We start from the raw sequence: 23,340 nt of genomic DNA on the forward strand, positions 1-23,340 counted from the left end.
TACATGTATCTGTGTGTTTGTCTCTGTCTATATTTAGGAGGAATTTTTAAAAACATATTTCCAACCTGTCTCTCATCTACTCTTATTTAAAAGACAGAAAAACCCATCCTTAGAACTAAACTGAAAATAAAACGTCCACCATACCAGACATCTCTCTCACCTATCTTCAGATCTATTGTGCTATATTTAAATCCCAATACTTAACACTTTCAATACACATACTTTACTGGAAAAGGGACTTTTGCAAAGGGTGGGGGCCAGTAGCTGAATTTATGATGAATTTGGATAACTATGAAAAGCAAATTTGCAGGACATAATCTGGATTTCCACAGGGGAAACAAAAATAATAGAGCTTCAGAAACTCTTCATATCAGAGCTATTGGGTTTTTAATAAGACAATCAAACCAAGCCAGTCTAACAACTCATTATTTCAAAACCTGAATCCAGGTTTTAAAGCCTGAACCTAGGCACAAGGAACAAGGCAAACACTCTATTGATGGTACCAAAGGCAAGTGTTCTACATGTTGTAACTTGTTCAGATCATAAAGGTGAGAAAGTATGGATTATTTTTCCTTTGTTTTCAGATTACATCTTTCATATTTTCCAGCAGCAATAATGACTTATGATTGTTTTCTAATCTACTGATATCTGTAACTATTTTATTCTAACTTTGTTTCATATGCCATTATTGTCATTAGCTAATGGGATTTGCAATTTTATTCCGGCCACTTATAACCATTACCATAGCCTCATCTGCACTTTGTTATAAACACAGACGCCTTCATGATTTTTAAGGTATAAAATCAACATTCAAACAGGATTCTCTTTATTTAAATAGACTTATTAGAAATTTAAAGCAGATGAAGATGATTTCAATGAAATGAATAAATAATTAAGGCAAATCTCTACACTTGTCAGAAACTCCATATTAAGAATCAGGTGAGGGGAGACAGTCTTCTGACAGAGCTGTCATTTTTTTTAGTTAAAGGTAATGTTAATTTTTTTTTAATCTTGATGTTCTTTTCAAGTTTACTTGATCAAACCAAAAGCCCCCCAAAAAAGCTGCCAGATAACTTACACAGGTAATAATCAGAACCTTTAATCACACATAAAAGAAGCCATTCAATTCTATGTTGCAAAAATCGTCAGCTGGTTGGGAAGGCAGATTTTTGTACTTCAAGCAGTTTTAATCATTGATCAGGTTATGAAATAAAATAACAGATTGCATTTTACAAACTGGTCACTAGCAATGCCTCGTCAGCAGACCTAGACAATAATCCCAGAGTGTTGTAGGACTGCAGCCGTTAATAACCTGGCTTGTTAGTTGAAAGCTGGCAAAGTCTCAAGCATTTAAGAGGATTACTGCTATAAGCCATATTAATTTTTTTTCTTAACATTCAAGTCCATGGTGATGAAGAGCTACTGTAATAGAAATAGTGAAGTCAAACACAAAACAAAACCCTCTGCAATTCCTTTTTTTTGATTGGTGACCGATTTTACAAGAGGAAAATAAAAGTCAGGATTTAATCACACTAAGTTGGAATGTTGATTTTTGAAGAAATAATTTTTAATTACAAATCCTGCAAGATAAAATAAGACATTATTTTAGAGAAGCCTTCCAAAAGAATTTATTTCTATTAAGACTTGTTCAAACAGATGTTTTTTTAAATTGGTCACTTTTTCACTTACTATAGAAAGAATTAGGCAGAAAGCCCAATAAAGTTAAAGCTTCCAACTTTTGACCTCAAAGAAATTTATCAATCTCATGTCACAGGCAGCAGAATATGAGTTAAAATTATAGACGCTTGGCTAGAAAGTCTGGGTTTGCATTCTGGTTTCATCATCTTAGGGTAATTGCAAGGTCTTGGGTAAATTATATAACTTCTCTATACCTCAGTTTCTTTGGCTGTGAAATGGAGAAAATAATAACACCTAGCTCTTAGAATTGTTATAAAATTACATAATTTAATATTTGAATAGTTCATAAAGCAATACATCATGTATAATAAATATTATATACAGTTTATAAAATTTTTAAATGAAGATACAAATTTTAGAAAATATGTCAGAGTAATAATAAAATAAATAAATGTTACTATATAATGACCTTTGCTGGTGGATATAAATCCAAATTAGAAAATAGTTATTCAATCAAAATTATTCAAATAATATGGTGTTTACATATATAGCCAAACAAAGTCTAATTATGTATACCTCTGAATTTTCAGCATGTAAGATAATTTCCATATAGTCACAGAAAAGTTATGTTAATTCCATTAACTAGAATTTTTGAGAATGTATATTCAGTTAACTTGAAAATTCTTAAGTGAGAATATAATGTACTGTGGCAAATATTAAGGCTTTGCTGAACAGAACATTATTTTTTGAATACTCAAGCTCTTAAAGGGCCAGAATACCAGAGGTTGTTCTTTACCACAAAAAAACTTATGTCTTAGCTTGTTTTCACACTGCTATAAAGAACTTCCCTGAGATCTGGTAGTTTATAAAGGAAAGTGACTTAATTGACTCACAGTTCCACATGGTTGGGAGGCTTCAGGAAACTAACAATCATGGCAGAAAGAGTTGCAGGCACCTTCTTCCTGAGGCTGCAGAAGACAGAAAGCGAGGGTGTGAAAGAAGAACTGTCAAACACCTATAAAATATCAGATCTTGTGCAAACTCACTATCATGAGCACATCATGGGGGAAACCACCTCCATGATCAAATTGACTCTACCAGGTCCCTTCTTTGACATGTGGGGATTATAATTCCATATGAGATTGCGGGCATGGAGGACACACAGCCAAATCATATCAGCTTAGGAAACACACCGGCAACTTGTTAAACATGTATCCTTGGAGATTCTAACTCAGGTGTTATGTTATTAAGTCCGTGACTCTGCACTTTAACAAGAGTCACAGAATATTTTGGAAGTTCTCTTGAGTATGTATTTTGAAAAACAATGTATTGTCAAGTATCACCACTATGGAAAACATTAGTAATTTTGCTAATTTTATCTCAAGACTACAATACACCCAGAAATTTAAATCGACCCATAACAGCAAAGTTTTCCTTAACTTTTGTCTCCTTTTCAAAGGGTAGACTGAATAATATTAGCAATTAAATAAAACAACATACACTAGTGGTTAATCTTTTGCGGTTATTTAGATTTTGACCACATTATTATTAAGGACTGGGTGAAGAGAGACTTAAAATATGAAGAGACTGTTTTATCAAAGATATATGAAAAGAAGAACCAGTATATTTTTTTAAACTTAATGATAATCTTGATTCATATAAACTATGCTACCTTAGTCATTAGTTATTAATACTTCTGTATTTGAATATAGTTATTACAGTTGAGCCCCTTGGAGAGTATTTTTTTAAATTGTCAAGTGTAATTCAAATTGTGTTTTTAAAATTTATTTGAAATTGGCATAATTTTATGCACAATATTAGAAAAGTTGAAGAAATGCTTAAAGTACCTGGATACCCCACTATTCAATTGAATGAAACCAATATGAAGCCGGGTGGAGTGGCTCACGGCTGTAATCCCAGCACTTTGGGAGGCCGAGGCGGGCAGATTACTTCAGGTCAGGGGTTCAAGACCAGCCCGGCAAACATGGCTAAACTACATCTCAAAAAAAAAATTACCTGGGTGTGATAGTGCATGCCTATAGTTCCAACGACTTGAGAGGCTGAAGCAGGAGAATTACTTGAACCTGAGAGGTAGAGGTTGTAGTGAGCCAAGATCATGCCACTGCACTCCAGCCTGGGCAACAGAGCAAAACTCTGTCTCAAAAATGAACAAATATAAACAAAATCAATATGTTAGCAAAGGGGCCAGAAGATGGAGAATAAAATAAATCATATACAAATTATACTATGGTATTTTTCCTATTAAAATTTTTACAAAAGTTCATGTGACTATATTTTTAGTTAATTTATACTTATATTTTTTAACAAATTGTGTAATTATTTAGAAGATAATCCAAGCATTAACTAATCAATACAATAATTATATGAGAAGGACGGATTTTGTGTATCTGACAAGGAGATACTAAATAAAGACAGGGAGGCTTGGTCTCTATGTGCTCTGTACCAACTTCCTCAGTGACTTATTTAAGTCAGGTTAACTTTTTAAAGACGTTTCCTTGGCAATAGAAAGACATAGCTAATATGTAAGGTCTTTTTCACTTTTGTGATTCTTAGTCCCCCAATTATTTGTGACAATTGTCCCTTTATCAAAGGATTTGTTCACTATAGATATAGTCAGGTCCTATGGGCATGACCAGCCAGCTAGTTTTTGTAGCTCTATTATATATCATGCCCAATATAATCACTGTGACAAAATTTAAATAATATTTGTTGACATTTATTGAGTTTACACTCTGCCTAGATGTGTCCTGTAGTATTGCAATTAATCTTTACAAAATCCTTAAGAAGTGTTTATTTCTCTACTGTTTTTAGGTGAGATAAGCATCCAAGAGGTAAAATAATCTAATCTGTTCAAGATTACATAGTTCATAATTGACAGAGCCTCGTTCTTAATCCCAAATCTCTGGCAACAGAAGCCTTCTCTAACTATATTAATAAATTGTACTAAACTAGAATCAATATGGCACATTCCCAATCTTCAGCTGAGAATTAAAAGGTAAGCAAAACTGTCTTATCACAAGTTCATTTCGAACTTTCAAATAATAGGAATTACAGTAGAGACTCCATGTATTTATATGGGCTAGTTTGAAAAATTCTCTTTACAGTCTCTTGTCCCAATCTACTTCTCCAGTCTCATCTTCTAATGCACTCCCATGTGCATCTAGAATAATTCCAGTAATACTGAATTACTCCTGCTTTAATGAATATTCATATTACTTTGATGACTTTATTCATGATTTCATATAGAACAGTGGAAATTTTCTATGCATGGAATTCTTTCTTTTCTTTCTTCTTTCTTTCTTTCCTTCTTTCTTTCTTTTTCTTTCTTTCTTCTTTCTTCTTTCTTTCTTTTTTTGATGGAGTTTTGCTCTGTCACCAGGCTGGAGTGCAGTGATTCCATCGCAGCTCATTGAAACCTCTGCCTCCCAGGTTCAAGAGATTCTCCTGCCTCAGTCTCCCAAAAGCTGGGACTACAGGTGCCCATTACCACACCCAGATAATTTTTGTATTTTTAGTACAGATGGGGATTCACCATGTTGGCCAGGATGGTCTGGATCTCTTGACCTGGTGATCTACGTACCTCGGCCTCCGGACCTGCTGAGATCACAGGTGTAAGCCACCACACCCTTATGCATGTAATTTCTAACTTTCTGTCCACATGAGGATCACTAAACTTTCATCTTCCAAGTCGCTAGTCTTCATTGAGACAGTATTTAAATGCCATTCTAGTGAGGGGACTTCTCAACACTGAGTTTACTGTTCTTTTTTGTTATTCCCTTTGCTTGTATGCACTTAGTTCATACCACTGTTTTTGCACTTTCTTTATTCTTCTATAATTAATTTATTTAGGCAACTCTCCCACTAGATTGTGACCAACTTAAGCAGCTGTAATATTTCATATAGATTGCAAGTATTTCACCTCCTGACACAAGACAAGGGGATGGAATAATAAATAAATAAATAAATAAAACATTTATGTAACAGTTAACAAAACACCTTTCAAGTTCACATATGATAATTGTGTAATTGTTTACATATTTGTTTGTGATGCTGTCTCAACTCCCCTCCAATATCATAACTTATAATTCTACTAAAATATCTTTTGTTATAAAACATTTTGTGATCATATGATGATCCTATGTGGTATATTTTTAAACTGAATTGGGAAAACTGAGCAATCAGATCTTGTTTCTAAATATCATTCTCCAATGAAAGAAACCAGAGTTTTTTAAAGAAAGGTTTCATTCTAGAATTAAAACAGGGAAAATGTAATATGAGCCTGGAGCACCTTTCAGCGCTAAAATGTCACTTCACTAGAGATAAAAAGAAAAAGAGAGAACAGAAGAAGCATAAAATACAGGAAGGAAAGAGCTTCAAAGGACAAAGCTGGAACAATATAAACACCAAAATAAATAGGTTAGTACAAGGTTATAACCCAATGTATAAAATGCATATTTTTGAGTTCATACTGCTATAAAAATGATTGAATATAAAACATGGGAGGAAGAGCAAATCTGTGTAGAAGTAGTTCAAATAACATATAAACATACTTTCCCATTCAGGAGTTGGATTTTAATTCCTCTCCTCTTGAATGTGGACTAGACTTAATGGCTCACTTCCAAAAAAGGAAAAGCACTATCTTTTCAGTGGAAAAACTTGGCAGCCACCACCTTAAATAAACTGTCACCGTTTAGATCATCAGGATAAGTCATGTTGATGTCAGGTACCACCTGATAAGATGCTATAACAAAAAGGGACTTTCATCTCTATGACATTATTCCCAGAAATTTCATAAAGCTAGTCAAATCATGAGAAAGCTTTAGATCCCACATTGAAGGGCAGCCTACAAAACACTTAACCAGTGATTTTAGAAAATGCCAAGATTATGAAAACAAAGAAGACACAGAGAAATTGTATCAGACTAGACTATGATGATAATGACTAAATACAATATGGTTTTCTCTTTTGGATTCTGGAATAGAAAATGGACATTAGCCAAAAAAACTGATGAAATCCAAATAAAATCTGTAGATTAGTTAGGGGAAAAATTGTGAATAATTCTGCTCAGTTTTCTTTTCAATCACATACTTTTTATGTATGCAAATATCAAAGTAAGAGGGCATTGAAGGAAATAAGTGAGCTGATTTAGCATCAAAAACACATTTTCTTGAAATGTAAAATTTATCACTACGGTTGGCCCCCTGGCCTCACTATCTAGATAAGGTGTCACATTACTGCATGGGTGCAGATAATAGTAATCAGACCACTTTCAATGGGCTGTAACTTGAAGCTATTAGTTTGTTTCACATAAAACCTATTCTTTGGAAAAACTCCAAAGAAGAAAGAGCTTGCAAAGTTAAGAAATATCTTGATTTGCCTCCTGCTTTTCTATAAGAACCTGGCTTCATATTCAGAAAGGACAAATATTTCCAGAAACAAGATTCACTGATGAGGATCTGAGAGATTTCTACTCCTGAGAGAGAGAAAGCCTCCCTGATCTTCTGTAGCTTGAAGGATAACGTATCTTTTGTTCTCAACCCAGTCTTAAAGTAAACTTAGTCAAAAGACATGTTTGATTTATGTTAACAAAAAAAATGTGACGTGTGTGTGTGTGTGTGCAGAAGTAGTATATGACTCCTAAATAATTTTATTAATGTACTTCTTGAGCTGATACAGTATTTCCTTCAGAAGAGGTAAAATACAAGGTGCACTCTGTATATGAATATCTACAACAGTGTATCATAGTGATTTCTGTGCAAAATCTTTTTCCTGGTAATGAAAGTATAGTTTCTGTATTTCTTAAGTTGATCAATATATAAACTGCTACAAATTAGTTACCTGTAAATTAAACTTTAGTTATGAATCTAATTATATGGTGACATTTAATATTGAAAATTAATGTATTTTTCTTCTTTATATGTTTACATTAGTAAACATATAAAGTTTTAAAAAATAAAATATACTTGTCATAATATAAACAATTTTTAACAATTTTAAAATTATTACTAAACTATTAGACTGAGTAGCTCTTATACAAATGTATTATAACATGTAGAGGGCTAGATAAGTGACAATCTATTTTTTACTGTTTTTATACTTTAAGTTCTGGAGTACACGTGCAAAATATGCAGGTTTGTTACCTAGGTATACACGTGCCGTGTGGTTTGCTGTGCCCATCAACCCATTATCTAAATTAGGTATTTCTCTTAATGCTTTCCCTCCCCTAGCCCCCCAGCCCCCAACAGGCCCTGATGTGTGATGTTTGTCTCCTGTGCCCATGTGTTCTCATTGTTCAGCTCCCACTTATAAGTGAGAACATGAAGTGTTTAGTTTTCTGTTCCTGTATTACTTTGCTGTGAATGATGGTTTTGAGCTTCATCTGTGTCCCTGCCAAGGACATGAACTCATCCTTTTTATGGTTACATAGTATTCCATGGTGTATATGTGCCACATTTTCTTTATCTAGTCTATTACTGATGGGCATTTGGGTTGGTTACAAGTCTTTGCTATTTGAACAGTGCCATAATAAACATATGTGTGCATGTGTCTTTACAGTAGAATTATTTACAATCCTTTGGGTATATACTCAGTAATAAGATTGCTGGGTCAAATGGTATTTCTACTTTTAGAACTTTGAGGAATCACCACACTGTCTTTCACAGTGGTTGAACTAATTTACACTCCCACCAATGGTATAAAAGCATTCTTATTTCTCCACATCCTCCCCAGCATCTGTTATTTCCTGACTTTTTAGTAATCACCATTCTAATTGGCATGAGATAGTATCTCAATGTGGTTTTAATTTGCATTTCTCTAATGACCAGTGATGATGAGCTTGTTGTTATATGTTTGTTGGTATATATGTATGTGTGTATATATGTACATATCATATATAATTTGGAGATTCTGTTTATTATTCCTACATCAGTTTGCCAAATACCATGAAAATCATGAGATTTCACAATTTGTCAGACTATAATCTTCAATTTTGTAAAATTTTCAGAAATTTCCAATTGCTGTATTTTGATAACTTTGATGGAATTGCATTAATAATGAGTAAGAACTTTAAGTATAATTGAGACCAGGTATGGAGAATATGTGTTTTTTCTCATTTATCTCAACTGGAAGAAACTAATTTAAAGTATGTTTCAAATCCCAAAATACCTGTAGTGTCCTGTCTTATGAAAGTCTTTATAAATGTTTGTTGAGAGTAATGACCAGAAGATATTTCTCAGATTAACTTATTTTCAAGAACTTGAATATTTGGCCTTGTATATATTCAGAAATATATAACACTTTTCCAGTGTCCTCCTAATTAACATTTTTCTTTGATAAACAAAACATTAGCAATCTAACTGCTGCTTCTTTATTTTTCCTAAGAATAAGCAATGTATACGTAACGTGTATTAATCCATCCTTGTTAACATCATTCAAATGGAACATTTATGAATGCAGTTTTTCTTTCAACCTCCAAAATCAAATGTAACAGATTATATTGATAAGTACACCATAAAAGAACATTGCAAATACAATTAAAGTTATTTTCTCTGGAATCTAATTTCAGAATTTATTGATAACTCCTTTTAAAACAAAATTAAATACAATTAACTTATCATTATATTTAATATTGATTTTAAAATCATAAACTATTGAGGTGAGAGTTGATAGATATAGATTTATAATTATCCTTGCACTTCTCAATTAGGGGTCAAGTCTGATTCTATGATTCATTTTCTGATTCATATGCCAAATATGGTATGTTGTACAGATAATTTTATCTAAAATGATAGTTCTTTACTGATAGTAAAGTTATATGTGTTTTTCTCTTTTCCAGAGAACCAGGCACATAAAAATCAATTTAATTTTTTATCAATAAAAACGTTTCTTTGTAAGTCAGTCCATGAAAAAATCCCATAAGCTATATGTAATGACAGATTAATATGCAGTAGTTAAGAGGCAGATTACCTTGAGCCTGCAAGTCTGGAAAATGATTAAGCAACATATAGAAACATTCTGTTGAGGAATTCAAAGATTCGGTTAGATCTGTGGATTAGTAATGACATCTTTACTACCAGTTTAAGTACAGGGAGCCTAAATTCTCAGCCATCTGCTGTTTTGGATCTGTTTTCCAAGAACTGCTGACATGATAGCTAACAGATTTAGGAAATATATTCAGCTTGCAGTGACCCAGTATGTGACAGTATTCATATGTCCCAGTACAAAGTGGCTTTAGAAAAAAACCAGGATACTGTAAGATGTATCAAATTGCACCTGTGAGAAAAATTATTGAAATAATATCATTTTAAATAGTTTTTTTATTTTTAAAGATAATTTCCCAAAACAGAGATATAGTAAATGTAGAGTTGGTATTAAAAACTTGTTGATGTGTTTGAGGAGTGGCAGAGTTACAGTTGTTTTATAATTAGTAGAAATTTAAACTTCTAGAGTCCTACTTTCTACAAAGTATTGAAAGGTTCATTTTACTTATCTCTTCCAAACCAATTAAAGATCTAGAAACAATTAGTGGAGCTGTCCTTCATGAAAATTATAAAGAGAATATTTTTACTAAGTTTCACATAATTGATATTATGAAACCAAAGCAGTTCTTTTTATTATGTTGCATAACTATTAGTTATCTGAAGAAGACAATAGAATATGCTAATTCATAATGGTCAGGATTTTTTTTTTTTCAGTTAAAATGAATTAAGAAAGGAGATTGATAAGTACTCTGAACTAATCTGGCATCAAAGGCAATGACTTATATTAAACAACAGCAATGACAATTAAAACCCCAAATATTCATACTTTTCTATTTTTTTGTGTGTCAGAGAGCTTGACAGGATTGAGCTCTCAATGATATTTGGTGAATGATTTAACAGCATAACAAAGACTCATATCCAGATATTTTCGCTCAAAACTAATTCTTTTTTCTCCATTCTCTATTTACCAAGCTCTTTTATTGTTTTGTAACATGGTAGATTTTATTTGTTTACTTGTTTGTTTATTGAAATAGGTATGTGCTTGCTCACATCTACTAAAGAAACTTTGCTAGTTAAGACAGTCAAAAGTATTAAGACATTATTCTTGCTAATTGTATATGGAATAAGTATCAGGTGGAATCAGAAGGTGTCCTCTTGTCGCTGGCACTAAAAACAATCCACTAGTTGTTCCTCCTGATATGAAGTTTATTTCTTTGTGCCTCAGTTTCCATACCTGTGAAACAGAACTAATGATAATAACTAAACAGAATTCCTGAAAGAATAAAATAACAAATGCAATGGGTTGTTCTCAAGGTAGAAAGTTATGTTCTCAAAGTGCTCACTGAATATTATCTATTAATGTATCATTATCTGCATTTTTACATAAGAGAAATGAGACCTAGAGTCTTTGGGGACTGTTTTATATGTATATATTTATTTTGCAGTTTTGTACTCCTTTGTCATATTAATCATTTTATCTAATCATTGCAACTCTTCTAGAGGACAATATCATTCTCCCCAGTGCCCAAACATACTCTAACCGTAGCTCATGGATCAGTTGTCCAAGTTTTTCAAACTCATGAGGACTGAATGGAGATTTTATTCAAACTGCTGCCTCTGTCTTTGTTTTTAACACTTCATAAGTAGTGATATATTTTACAGCTCTATAATATTGAAGCTTAAAAGGAAGACATGTTTTGTTAACATTTTATCTTATAATAATTGGTAAATATGTAAGAGATGTGACCTAGAGGAAGAAATTATATGTATTTGATAAAGCGGCCACATTTCTGTATTCTGTGTATCAACTTGTAGGCTGATCATTTGCTATGTATATAAAACTGAAATATCAGTGAGGAAAAAATCATTTGTTCAAATTCTTCCTGCAAGACACATATTAACTCTGTAATTATAGGGAAAATATGTAATACTTAATCTCAACAATGTAACATATTTATTTATATATAAAAAACATTACTTCTAAAATATATCATGAGCTCTTCAGAAAAAAAATGGTTTAATTTATGAATCAAATCCAGTTCCCTAAGAACATGTATATTTATATTTCAATTTTGAATATCACTCACCTAAAAAACAGATAAAAAGAAACTCTTGATCAAATTTGAATAATACTGACCAAATTTACCCTCTGAATACACAACTAAAAATATCAGACAAGCTCACACCTGTAATCCCAGCACTTTGGGAGGCTGAGGTGGGCGAATCACAAGGTCAAGGGATCGAGACCATCCTGGACAACATGGTGAAACCCTGTCTCTACTAAAAATACAAAAATTAGCTGGGCATGGCGGCCCGCGCCTGTAGTCCCAGCTACTCAGGAGGCTGAGGCAGGAGAATTGCTTAAATCCAGGAGGCGGAGATTGCAGTGAGCCCAGATCGTGCCACTGCACTTGAGCCTGGCACCTGGTGACAGACTGAGACTCTGTCTCAAAAAAAAAATATGTATATATATATATATATATATATATATATATATATATATATGTATATGTATATATACATATATATATATATGTATATGTATATATACATATATATGTGTGTGTGTATATATACATATATATGTGTGTATATATATGTGTGTGTGTGTGTGTATGTGTATATATATATATATATATATATATATATATATATATATCTCAGACAAAAGATATGCAACGGTTTTTCAGACATAGGAAAACGGGCAGTGGAAAACAGAGCTCCGTGAAAAAGGGGAAACAATGTGAGTGCAACCTGCCCCATCGTACCTCCTGTTAGATTTTCCAAACCACAACAGAGGGATTGGAAATCGGGAATGCAGGTGGAGCATGGTGATCTTCCTGAGCAGAGAAGTTGAAGCTGGAAGACCTTGGAGTCCAAGGAGGCTGCAATTAACAGGACAGAATGACCAAGAGGAGAGCCTCGTAGACACAGAGCTCTGGAAATCCAAAGAGTAACCCTCTTCAGTCCAACTAAACAGTTTCCAAGGATTAGTACGAGAAAACAATGTGATCATGGGGAGAAGAACAACATGAAAGAAAGTGAGGAAACTCACTGGAGCTCATAGAGAGCTAGGAATTGCCTGTGCCCCAAAGGTCATATTAGAAAAATCTGATCATTTTGAAATGTCAGGTAGAATACTCATAAGGGTATTGTCTCCTTAGTAGAAAAAAAAAATGCTTGGTCTGGTGTCATGAAGGAAAACTTAAAAGAAAGCCTCTCTGGTTGTTTCGCCCACTGGTCGATGCATCTTCATAGTGTGGATGGTCTTTACCATTTGGTACACTTTTGCAGTGGCTGGTACTCGTTGTTCCTTTTCATGTTCAGTGTTTCCTTCAGGAGCCTTTTTTTTATAAATTTTTATTTTTTTTACCTTAGGTGTATACTATATCTAGCATTTCTCCCCACGTTATCCCTCCCACCCTCCCCATCCCCCAATGTCCCTCCCCTACCCCTACAACTGCCCACAGTGTGTGATGCTTCTCTCCCTGAGTCCATGTGTTCTCATTGTTCAACACTCAGATATGAGTGAGAAATTGCAGTGTTTGGTTTTCTGTTCTTGTGTCAGTTTGCTGAGAATGATGGCTTCCAGATTCATCCAAGTCCCTGAAAAGGACACAAACTCATCCTTTTTTATGGCTGCATAGTATTCCATGGCATATATGTACCACATTTTCTTTGTCCAGTCTATCATTGATGGGCATTTGGGTTGGTTCCATGTCTTTGCTATTGTACACAGGGCTGCAATGAACATATATGTGCATGTGTCTTTATACTAGAATGATTTATAGTTCTTTGGGTATATACCCAGTAATCAGATTGTTGGGTCAAATGGAATTTCTATTTCTAGATCCTTGAGAAATCACCACACTGTCTTCTACAATGGTTGAATTACTTTACACTCTCACCAACTGTATAGGAGTGTTCCTATTTCTCCACATCCTCTCCAGCATCTGTTTTCTTCAGATTTTTAATGATCACCATTCTAACTGGCATGAGATGGTATCTCAGTGTGGTTTCGATTTACATTTCTCTAATGACCAGTGATGATGAGGTTTTTTTCATATGTTCGTTGGCTTCATATATGTTTTCTTCAGGAGCTCTTTTAAAGCAGACCTGGTGGTAGCAATTGCTTGTCCATAAAGGATTTTATTTCTCCTTCATTTATGAAGCTTAGTTTGGCTGGATATGAAATTCTGGGTTGAAAATTCTTTACTAAAAGGATATTAAATATTGGCCCCCACTCTATTCAGTCTTGTAGGGTTTCTGCTGAGAAATCCACTGTGAGTCTGATGGGCTTCCCTTTGTGGGTAACCCAACCTTTCTCTCTGGCTGTCCTTAGCATTTTTTCCTTCATTTTAACCCTGATGAATCTGATGCTTATGTGTCTTGGGGTTGCTCTTCTTGAGGAACACATTTATGACGGTCTCTGTATTTCCTGAAGTTGAATGTTGGCCTGCCTTCCTAGGTTGGGAAAGTTCTCTTGGATAATATCCTGAAGAGTGTTTTCCAACTTGGTTTCATTTTCCCTGTCACATTCAGGTATACCAATCAAACATAGATTTGGTATTTTCACATAATCCCATATTCCTTGGAGGCTGTCTTCATTTCTTTTCACTCTTTTTTCTTTAGTCTTTCCTTCTCATTTTATTTCATTGAGTTGATCATTTTCCCCCAGGATCTAGAAATATAAATACCATTTGACCCAGCAATCCCATTAGTGGGTATGTACCCAGAGGATTATAAATCGTTCTATTCTAAAGACACATATGCACACATATGTTCAATGCAGCACTGTTTACAATAGCAAAGACTTGGAACCAATCCAAATGCCCCTCACTGATAGATTAGAAAGAAAATGTGGCACATATACATCATGGAATACTACGCAGCCATGAAAAAGGATGAGTTGATGTTCTTTGCAGGGACATGCATAAAATTGGAAACCATCATTCTCAGCAAACTCACACAAGAACAGAAAACCAAACACCAGGTGTTCTCACTCATAAGTGTGTGTTGAACAATGAGAACACATGGACACAGGGAGGGGAATATCACACCAGGGCCTGTTGTGGGGAGGAGGTTCTAGGAGAGGGATAGCAGGGAGTGGGGAAATTGGGGGAGAATAACATTACGAGAAACATTTAATGTAGATGACAGGGGGATTGATGCAACAATCCACCATGGCGTGTGTATACCTATGCAACAGTCCTGCACTATCTGCACATGTACCCCAGATCTTAAAGTATAATAATAATTTTTAAAAGAAGAAAGCCTGTCAAGCATGGTTTCCCAATAGTGACCCTATTAACAGTCTTGCACAATCTGTACATGTACCCCAGAACTTAAAGTATAATAATAAAAACAAAATTAAAAACAAAAAATAATGCCTCTCAAGCATGGTTTCCCAAGTGACCCTATCAACATTTTGGATGGGATAATTCTTTGAGGGGGCTGTTTTATGTATTGTATTTAGCAGCATCTCTGCTCTCTATTCACTAAATGCCACTGGCAAGCAACCTCACTATTTAAGACAACCAAATATGTTTCCAGAAAATGACAAATGTCCCTGAGGGGGCATCAGAAACATCTCCAGTTGGGAACCACTGCTCAGACATCAGACTCTTTTCAAAATACTTAATTGCATCCAAAAACAACATCCAGAAATACTTATAGCAATGCAAAAATACTCAGCATCAAATAAATTTAATATCAAAGTAAACTTCAATATATCTGGGATCCATTTAAACATCATCAGGCATGCAAAGGGACAGGAAAATACAACTCAAAATGAGAATAAAAATCAATCATTTGAAACAGGCACAAAAAAAACAGATTATAGCAGTAATACATCAAACTAATAAGTTGTTATATATATATATATTTCATACATTCAAGAAGGCAGGGGAAAGATTGACCATATTAAGGAGACAGAAATGATCTTTTACAATAAATCTAAATTTAATTTGTACAGCATATTGGATAAAAAATACACAAGTGACATTCACAGGTTATACATTGTAAAAGTAAAGATTACTGAACATGTCAAAATTAAATGCAGAGGGAAAATAATGAAAATAAAAAGTGAGGAGAGCATCAGTAAATTATGGGACAACTTCAAGGAGTGGAATAAATATACAAGTAACTGGCACCTAGGGAGGATAAGGGGGCAGTAAAAGTATTTTCAATGATGACCAATATTTTTCCGTATTTCATGAAAACAATAAACCCATACATGAAAGAAGCTCAATAAACTGCAAGCACAAGGATCAGGAAGAAATTACATACATATGAAAGAAGAGAACAATGACGCTGACTTCCTACACTAAAAAATGCAAGCTAGAAGAGAGTGGAACAATAAAGTGTCGAAAGATAAAACAACCACAAAAACTAATAATTAAAAATGCCATAAACTCTAAAATTCTATATTAAAGGAAAATAAATTTTTTTAAATGTGAACTAAAGATTTTTCAGACATGTAAAAAGTGAAATAGTTTATCCTTAGCATATTTGAATTATAGTAAATATTAAATAATGTATTTCTTACAGAGGGAAATCATATCAGATGATCAAATGAAATATTCTTTGTTTTTCTTTATTTTTTGATTACTGTTTTGTTTTGTTTTTTTGAGGCAGGGTCTTGCCTGTCATTTCTGCTGGGGGTGCAGTGCCATACGATCACCACTCACTGCATACTCAACCTCCTGGGGCCAAGCAAGCCTCCTGCCTCATCTTCCCAAGTAAGTATGACTACAGGCACACGCTACCATGGTTGGCTAATTTTTTTGATTTTTTATAGAAACAGGGTTTTACCACGTTGCCCCAGCTGGTTTGGAACTCCTAGACTGACCTAATCCACCCAGTTAAGCCTCCTAAAATTCAGGGTGTGAGTCATGGCACTGGGCCTACTGTTTTTTAGTTACTGAAATTTTACAAAAATTTTACTAAACATTTCAGAGTTTCAAAATTACTGTTTAAAGCCATAATAATAACAATGTAGACTGGAATTAATACCATGTGAAGGAAAACCTATTGTAAAGCTCTTTTATTACATGTGAAGTGGTATAATTCTATTGTGATAAGTTAAAAGTATTGCTATAAATCTTAACACAATGACTACAAATAAACAAAAAATTACAGTTAAGCCAACAAGGAAGATAAAATAATATTTTTTAAAACTACTGAATTAAGGCCACAAAAGGCAGAAAAGGAAGAATTAGTAAACTGAAATAAATAGTTGCACACAACTAATCATAGCAACACATATTTTATTAACCAAAACAAATCATATGTCCATCAACAGGTTTATCAACACTCATATGTCCATCAACACATATGTCCATCAGCATTCATATGTGCATCAACAGGTCCATCAACATTCATATGTCCATTGACACTCATATGCCCATCAAGGCTCATATGTCTATTAACAAGTCCATCAACACTCATGTGCATCAACAGGTACAAGAATAAACAAATTGCAGTATACACATACAATGAACTGTTACTTAGCAATGAAAATAACGATACATACTACATATGGAGTAATTTCTAAATAATTACACCGAGTAAAAGAAGCCAAATTTAAAAGATTATGTAATTTCATTTGTATACAATTCCAGAAAATAAAATGCAGTTCAATGGTTGTCTGGATATTAAAGAAGAAGATTTGGAGATTGATAGAAGTGAGAGATTCCAAAGGACTATAAAACCTTTGGTATGATTGATATTTTCATATTAGTGACTGTAGTGTTGGTTTTTTGGATGTATATATATGTGTGTGTGTATATACAAATACTTGCACACTTATATGTTTTGTGGGTATATACATATATAAAAATGTATCAAATTACTCACTACGATATGCATATTTTATTGTATTACTATTACCACCTGCAAAACAATAGAAATATTCATTTTAACAGTGCAGATTTATTATTTATACGTCCAATATAATTTTTGACAAAATAAAACATTTTATTATATAATAAAATATACTATAAATATTATTTATATAAATATAACTTAAAAAAATATAACTTTTAATATTACCTGGATTATTCTGAATATATAAAAATAAATAAAACCTCTAAAGCATTTAAAAATTATATTTGGTGCCAGAATTACTCTATCTCTATATATAGATATAGGTATATATATGTGTGGGTGTGCATATATATATACACATATATTTACATATATACATATATACACACATATATATATACATATATACACATACACACATATACATATATACACACACATATATATGAAAATAACTTTTTTTTTTTTTTTTGAGACGGAGTTTCGCTCTTGTTACCCAGGCGGGAGTGCAATGGCGCGATCTCGGCTCACTGCAACCTCCACCTCCTGGATTCAGGCAATTCTCCTGCCTCAGCCTCCCGAGTAGCTGGGACTACAGGCACGCACCACCATGCTCAGCTAATATTTTGTATTTTTAGTAGAGACGGGTCTCACCATGTTGACCAAGATGGTCTCGATCTCTTGATCTTGTGATCCACCCGCCTCAGCCTCCCAAAGTGCTGGGATTACAGGCTTGAGCCACCGTGCCCGACCATATGAAAAGAACTTAAAGAAAATAGTTGAAGAAAGAAAAAGTATATCAAACGAAACAAAGTAGAGTTCTAGCAGTCACCCTTAAAGAAACAGAGAATCCCTACCATCAGCAGTCATCCAAATCAATCTAAACATATAGAATCAATTTGTTCTCAACTCTTCTTTAACGTCTTTCCAGCTATGCTGTTTGAATTTTTAATATTATTCATTTGTTGAAATTGGCAAAGAAAAAAAGGTAGAAACAGCATGTCATCCTACGTACTTTGAAATATTAACCATTAAAAGAGCAATATTTCTATTCTAAATAACACAGTGTAGTTCAAGGGAATGGTTTGTGAATTTAGAGACCAAAACTTTAAATTTGACACCAATGTATAATCTGCTCAACCATTTATACATTTTGTTTTCAATGTTTCCCGAAGTTAACTTTGGTAGAACATGAACAGTGCAATCGTAAATTCACCAGTAAACACATTTTATTACTTTTGAGACACCGTTTATTGAAATTAACAAGGAAAGAAAGGAGGAGTTATTCTCTAGAATTTGTTGCATGTTCTTAGTGAAATGTTGAAAAGTGATCTGTTTTTATAGTTTCCTTCTGGTGTAGTTTGTTTTAGTTTTTGGTACTCATACTTCTTTGGCTTCAACTAAATTTTAAGGAGAATGGGTCATATTTTTCAATTTTATGAGTAGCATTCCAATATTAGATAAGAAAAACTACACCAGACTTCCACAATATTTAAGAAAAATAGATTTCTGCCTTAGATTTTTGTCAGCAAATAAGAATAAAAGGTTTGCATTATGCTATGAAGAATACTGATTATTAGTGAAATAATAGCTGCAATCAGATGCAACAAAATATATTGGCTTTTAGACGATTAAATATGCTTCTTTTTATTTTTGTAGTTAGAGCAATGTAGGTAGGTCGTGTTTTGAAGTATCTCTTATACAATAATGGTGATTTAGTTGTCCTTTTTCAGATACAGAATTTCAATCCATTTACTCAAAATGTGGAGTAAGATAGAGTTCAAGATCTTAGATTCTAGAACTTTATAAAAGGATTGTGACCATAGGTCTTCCTAACATCTGTGTGGTTTGGGTACAATTACTTAATCTCCTTAAGCCTCATTTCACCTTCTGAAAAATTGAGGAAATAACATCTATTCCTCAATTCTTATAAGGATTAAATAGCATGGTGTGTTGTTTTGGATTCCACCAGAAGAACAATCAGTGACAAGGATCCTAACACAAGAAATTTATCATGGTGGCAATTCCAGGAAAGTCTGGTGGAGACAAGTGAAGTGAGACTGAGAGAGGAAGATGGCTAATGAAGTTTGCAGTATCAAGCAAACATCACTGAAGGCTGCTAGAGCTTAAATCTGCTGTATTGAACAAGTGGAAGGATGTTGGACTGTGTGTGTGTGTATATGTGTTTGTGTGTGTGTGTATACACATGTGTGTGCCCATGCATGTCCACTAATATTTAGGTAATTCCATCCCAGCTGAGTGGGCTCTGGTTCCAGAGAAAGTCCTGAGGCAAAGATATAGATGGAAGTCCAGTCTGTATGTTTTCAATGATACTCTCTTCAGAAAAATATCCTGCTATTCATTATAACATGCAACGCTTAACAGAATATACAGGTTACACAACATAAAAATACCCTGCTACTCATTGTAACATGCAATGCTTAACAGAATATATAGAAATAATAAAAAAATAAGAGCTATTAGCTATTATTAAATAACATGGTTTCTGAGATGACTCGATATCCTTCTCCGGGAAATGGAGAAAACAAGAAGACTTTGTATAGGAGCCTCTGCAAGATTTCAATGATGACACATGTACACTGTCTAGCTTACAGTTAATTAAGCCTATTAATGGAATTAATCTATGCTATTTATGTTTCATCAATAATATCACTTTGTTATTATCATGCTATGAATTCAAAACTTTGGTCCTACCTACAGTCTGTCCTAATAATTAAGCTAATTGGGTTAGAAATAATTCAATGTCACATGAATAACAAAGTTGAAAGATCGAATGATAGTATTTTTACCATTATGACTCTTATCAATATTGCTATGGTACCCACTGCTTTTATACCTGACTCAAAAAATACATAATGAAAGCAAAGGTTCACACAGCTTTTCCAAGAGTTTTCCTATCTAAAGTGGCCATTTTCAACACTTTTTAAAGATGTTGAACTGCAAATTTCTAAAGAAATTCCTGAACTCACTTGCAAGTAAAAACTGCAAATGTAATTTATTTTAATTTAAAACAATCAAATTATCTTACATAACCTCGAATCTTTAACACTAACTTGAAATGACTTCCTTTTATGCTATTTGTGGTTTTGAGAAATGTAATAATCACAAAAATCTTGGTACTTGTGATCTTTCAGAATTTATATTAAGTATTTTGTAGATTATTTCACCCTGAAACAAAAGGTCAAAATAAAATCTTTTTTTATTCTTCAGGGTTTAATGATAGCAAATTAAATCCTTAAAAGCCGTAAAGCCATAGACCCAGGAAACACTTTGGAGACTGTCTAGTACAAACACACCATTGCACAGATGAGGAAATTAAGGTCCAGAGGGGGAACATGCCGGCCAAGGTTGCATGGCTCATTAGCATATTGTACTTCACTAAGTAGCCTCTGCTGATTCTTTCATTTTTAAAAGTCATAATAAATGTGTTTATTTCCTTTACCTTGGAAGAATTTTTTAATATTTCTAAAATGTAGGGTTTTTATCTATTATGTAATAATATTACAACTGTATAAGAGTTACTCTGTGCTGGGCATTTTACAAAATACTACAGGTATTTACAAGTCTAAGTGTTTTGCAGGCATTTACAAGTATCTAATGCTTACACTAATCCTATGAAGTTGGTACTATCATCATCACCATTAAAGGATGTGATTACTGAAGCCTAGACAGATTTTGTGACTTAGCCTAAGGTCACAGAGTTAGTAAATAACAGGGCTAAGTTTCAAACCCAGGCAGCCTGGCTCCAGAGGCCATGTTCCTAATTATTACCCTGGGCTGCCTCTTATTACTAATACCAAAATCACAATAATGTATATCAAACAAATTGAGGACAGGATGGGCATTGCCATTATTTTTAAATCATGAAAAGCATCAAGATATCCAGAACCCAGCTTCTTGTGTTTGAATATTTATTTGTTCAGCCACACTAGAAGAGTCACAGTGTTTTGTTTGTTTTTCTTTTTTTTGTTAATATGTATTTTATTGCATTTTAGGTTCTGGGGTATATGTAAAGAACATGCAGGATTGTTGCATAGGTACATATATGGCAATGTGGTTTGCTGACTCCATCCCCATCACCTATATCTGGCATTTCTCCCATATTATCCCTCCCCAACTCCCTACCCCGCAGTGTTCCTCCTCTAGTCCATGCCCACAGACCTCAAGGTGTGATGCTCCCCTCCTTGTGTCCATATGTTCTGATTGTTCAACACCTGCCTGTGAGTGAGAACATGTGGTGCTTGATTCTCTGTTCCTGTGTCAGTTTGCTGAGAATGATGGTTTCCAGGTTCATCCATGACCCTACAAAGGACATGAACTCATCGTTTTTTATGGCTGCATGGTATTTCATGGTGTATATGTGCCACATTTTCCCTGTCCAGTCTAGCATCCATGGGCATTTGAGTTGGTTCCAGGTCTTTGCTATTGTAAACAGTGCTGCAATGAACATTCGTGTGCATGTGTCCTTATAATAGAATGATTTATAATCCTTTGGATATATACCCAGTAATGTGATTACTGGGTCAAATGGAATTTCTATTTCTAGGTCCTTGAAGAATCGCCACACTGTCTTCCACAATGGTTGAACTAATTTACACTCCCACCAACAGTGTAAAAGTGTTCCTATTTCTCCACATCCTCTCCAGCATCTGTTGTCTCCAGATTTTTTAATGATCGCCATTCTAACGGGTATGAGATGGTATCTCAATGTAGTTTAGATTTGCATTTCTCTAATGACCATTGATGATGAGCATTTTTTCATATTTTTGTTGGCCTCATATATGTTTCCTTTTGAGAAGTGTCTGTTCATATACTTTGCCCACTTTTGAATGGGTTTGTTTGTTTTATTTCTTGTAAATCTGTTTTAGTTCTTTTATTTATTTATTTATTTATTTTTTAATTGCGTTTTAGGTTTTGGGGTACATGTGCAGAACACGCAAGATAGTTGCATAGGTACATACATGGCAGTGTGTTTTGCTGCCTTCCACCCCTTCATCCACATTTGGCATTTCTCCCCATGCTATCCCTCCCCAGCTCCCCCCGCCCCGCTGTCCCTCCCCTATTTTCTCCAATAGACCCCAGTGTATAGTACTCCCTTCTCATAAATATGGGGAGCAGCTATATTACTCATTTCATAAAATTATTCAGCAAAATATTAAAATATATATGAAAGTTCTTATAAACTATGAGGACTGGGCACCTTGGCTCATGCCTATAGTCCCAGCAGTTTTGGAGGCTGAGGAAAAAGGATCCTTTGAGCCCAGAAGTTGGATACCAGTCTGGACAACATAGGGAGATCCTATCTCTTAAAAAAATACAAAAATTAGCTGGTGTGGTAGTGTGCACCTGTAGTCCCAACTACTTGGAAAGCTGAGGTGGGAGGATCACTTGAGTCCTGGAGGGAGGTTGAGGCTGCAGTGAGCCATGATCACGCCACTGTGCTCCAGCCTGGGTGACAGAGCAAGACCTTGTCTCAAAAAAATTAAAAAATGAAAAATTAAATGTGAAGACATAGGTAATGGTTACTTATTATAAAGAGAAAAATCATACAGTGTATGATACACAGTCAATATTACATGAATAGTAAATATTATTTGAAACTTGAATTTTTAACAATTAAAATATTTATTTTACTGAAAAATCAATAGGTTATATAACATAAACAGCAATAATGGAAAGATAAAAAGGGAAAAACTTCTTCCCTTTTTGTGGATGATTTTTGTAGAAGTGTGTCCTCTTTGACTCCACCTCCACATTCATTCAAGCAAGCCATGCTTTATCCAGCTGCTCCAGGCAATGCCTGAGCCCAACCTGAATATTAGTACTGGCGTTCTTGCATGACATAGGTATCCTC

At 34.0% G+C, this 23,340-nt stretch overlaps 2 long non-coding RNA genes across 8 annotated transcripts in view; one reads left to right on the top strand and one right to left on the bottom strand.

The window, feature by feature from the left end:
- LOC118152959 (uncharacterized) overlaps positions 1–23,340 on the top strand; it is a 328,047-nt gene that overhangs the window by 234,211 nt on the left and 70,496 nt on the right. Inside the window, exons 8-10 of one of the 7 annotated variants that reach the window (XR_013525710.1) lie at positions 16,275–16,378; positions 17,261–17,355; positions 22,033–22,473. This is a non-coding gene — a long non-coding RNA (uncharacterized LOC118152959). Of the gene's footprint in view, positions 1–16,270; positions 16,379–17,260; positions 17,356–21,481; positions 21,524–22,032; positions 22,474–23,340 lie in introns of those variants that run through there. The other 6 variants (XR_013525709.1, XR_013525708.1, XR_013525715.1 and 3 more) reach the window with 6 other exon arrangements.
- The window catches only part of LOC118152962 (uncharacterized), a 31,851-nt gene continuing 10,865 nt past the window's right edge, over positions 2,355–23,340 (bottom strand). The window contains exons 3-4 of the long non-coding RNA XR_008479848.2: positions 3,655–3,792; positions 2,355–2,606 (exon numbers count right to left, since the gene is read on the bottom strand). This is a non-coding gene — a long non-coding RNA (uncharacterized LOC118152962). The remainder of the gene's footprint in view (positions 2,607–3,654; positions 3,793–23,340) is intronic.

The sequence above is a fragment of the Callithrix jacchus genome, chromosome 1, assembly GCF_049354715.1.
Source record: "Callithrix jacchus isolate 240 chromosome 1, calJac240_pri, whole genome shotgun sequence".
Classification (NCBI taxonomy): domain Eukaryota; kingdom Metazoa; phylum Chordata; class Mammalia; order Primates; family Cebidae; genus Callithrix; species Callithrix jacchus.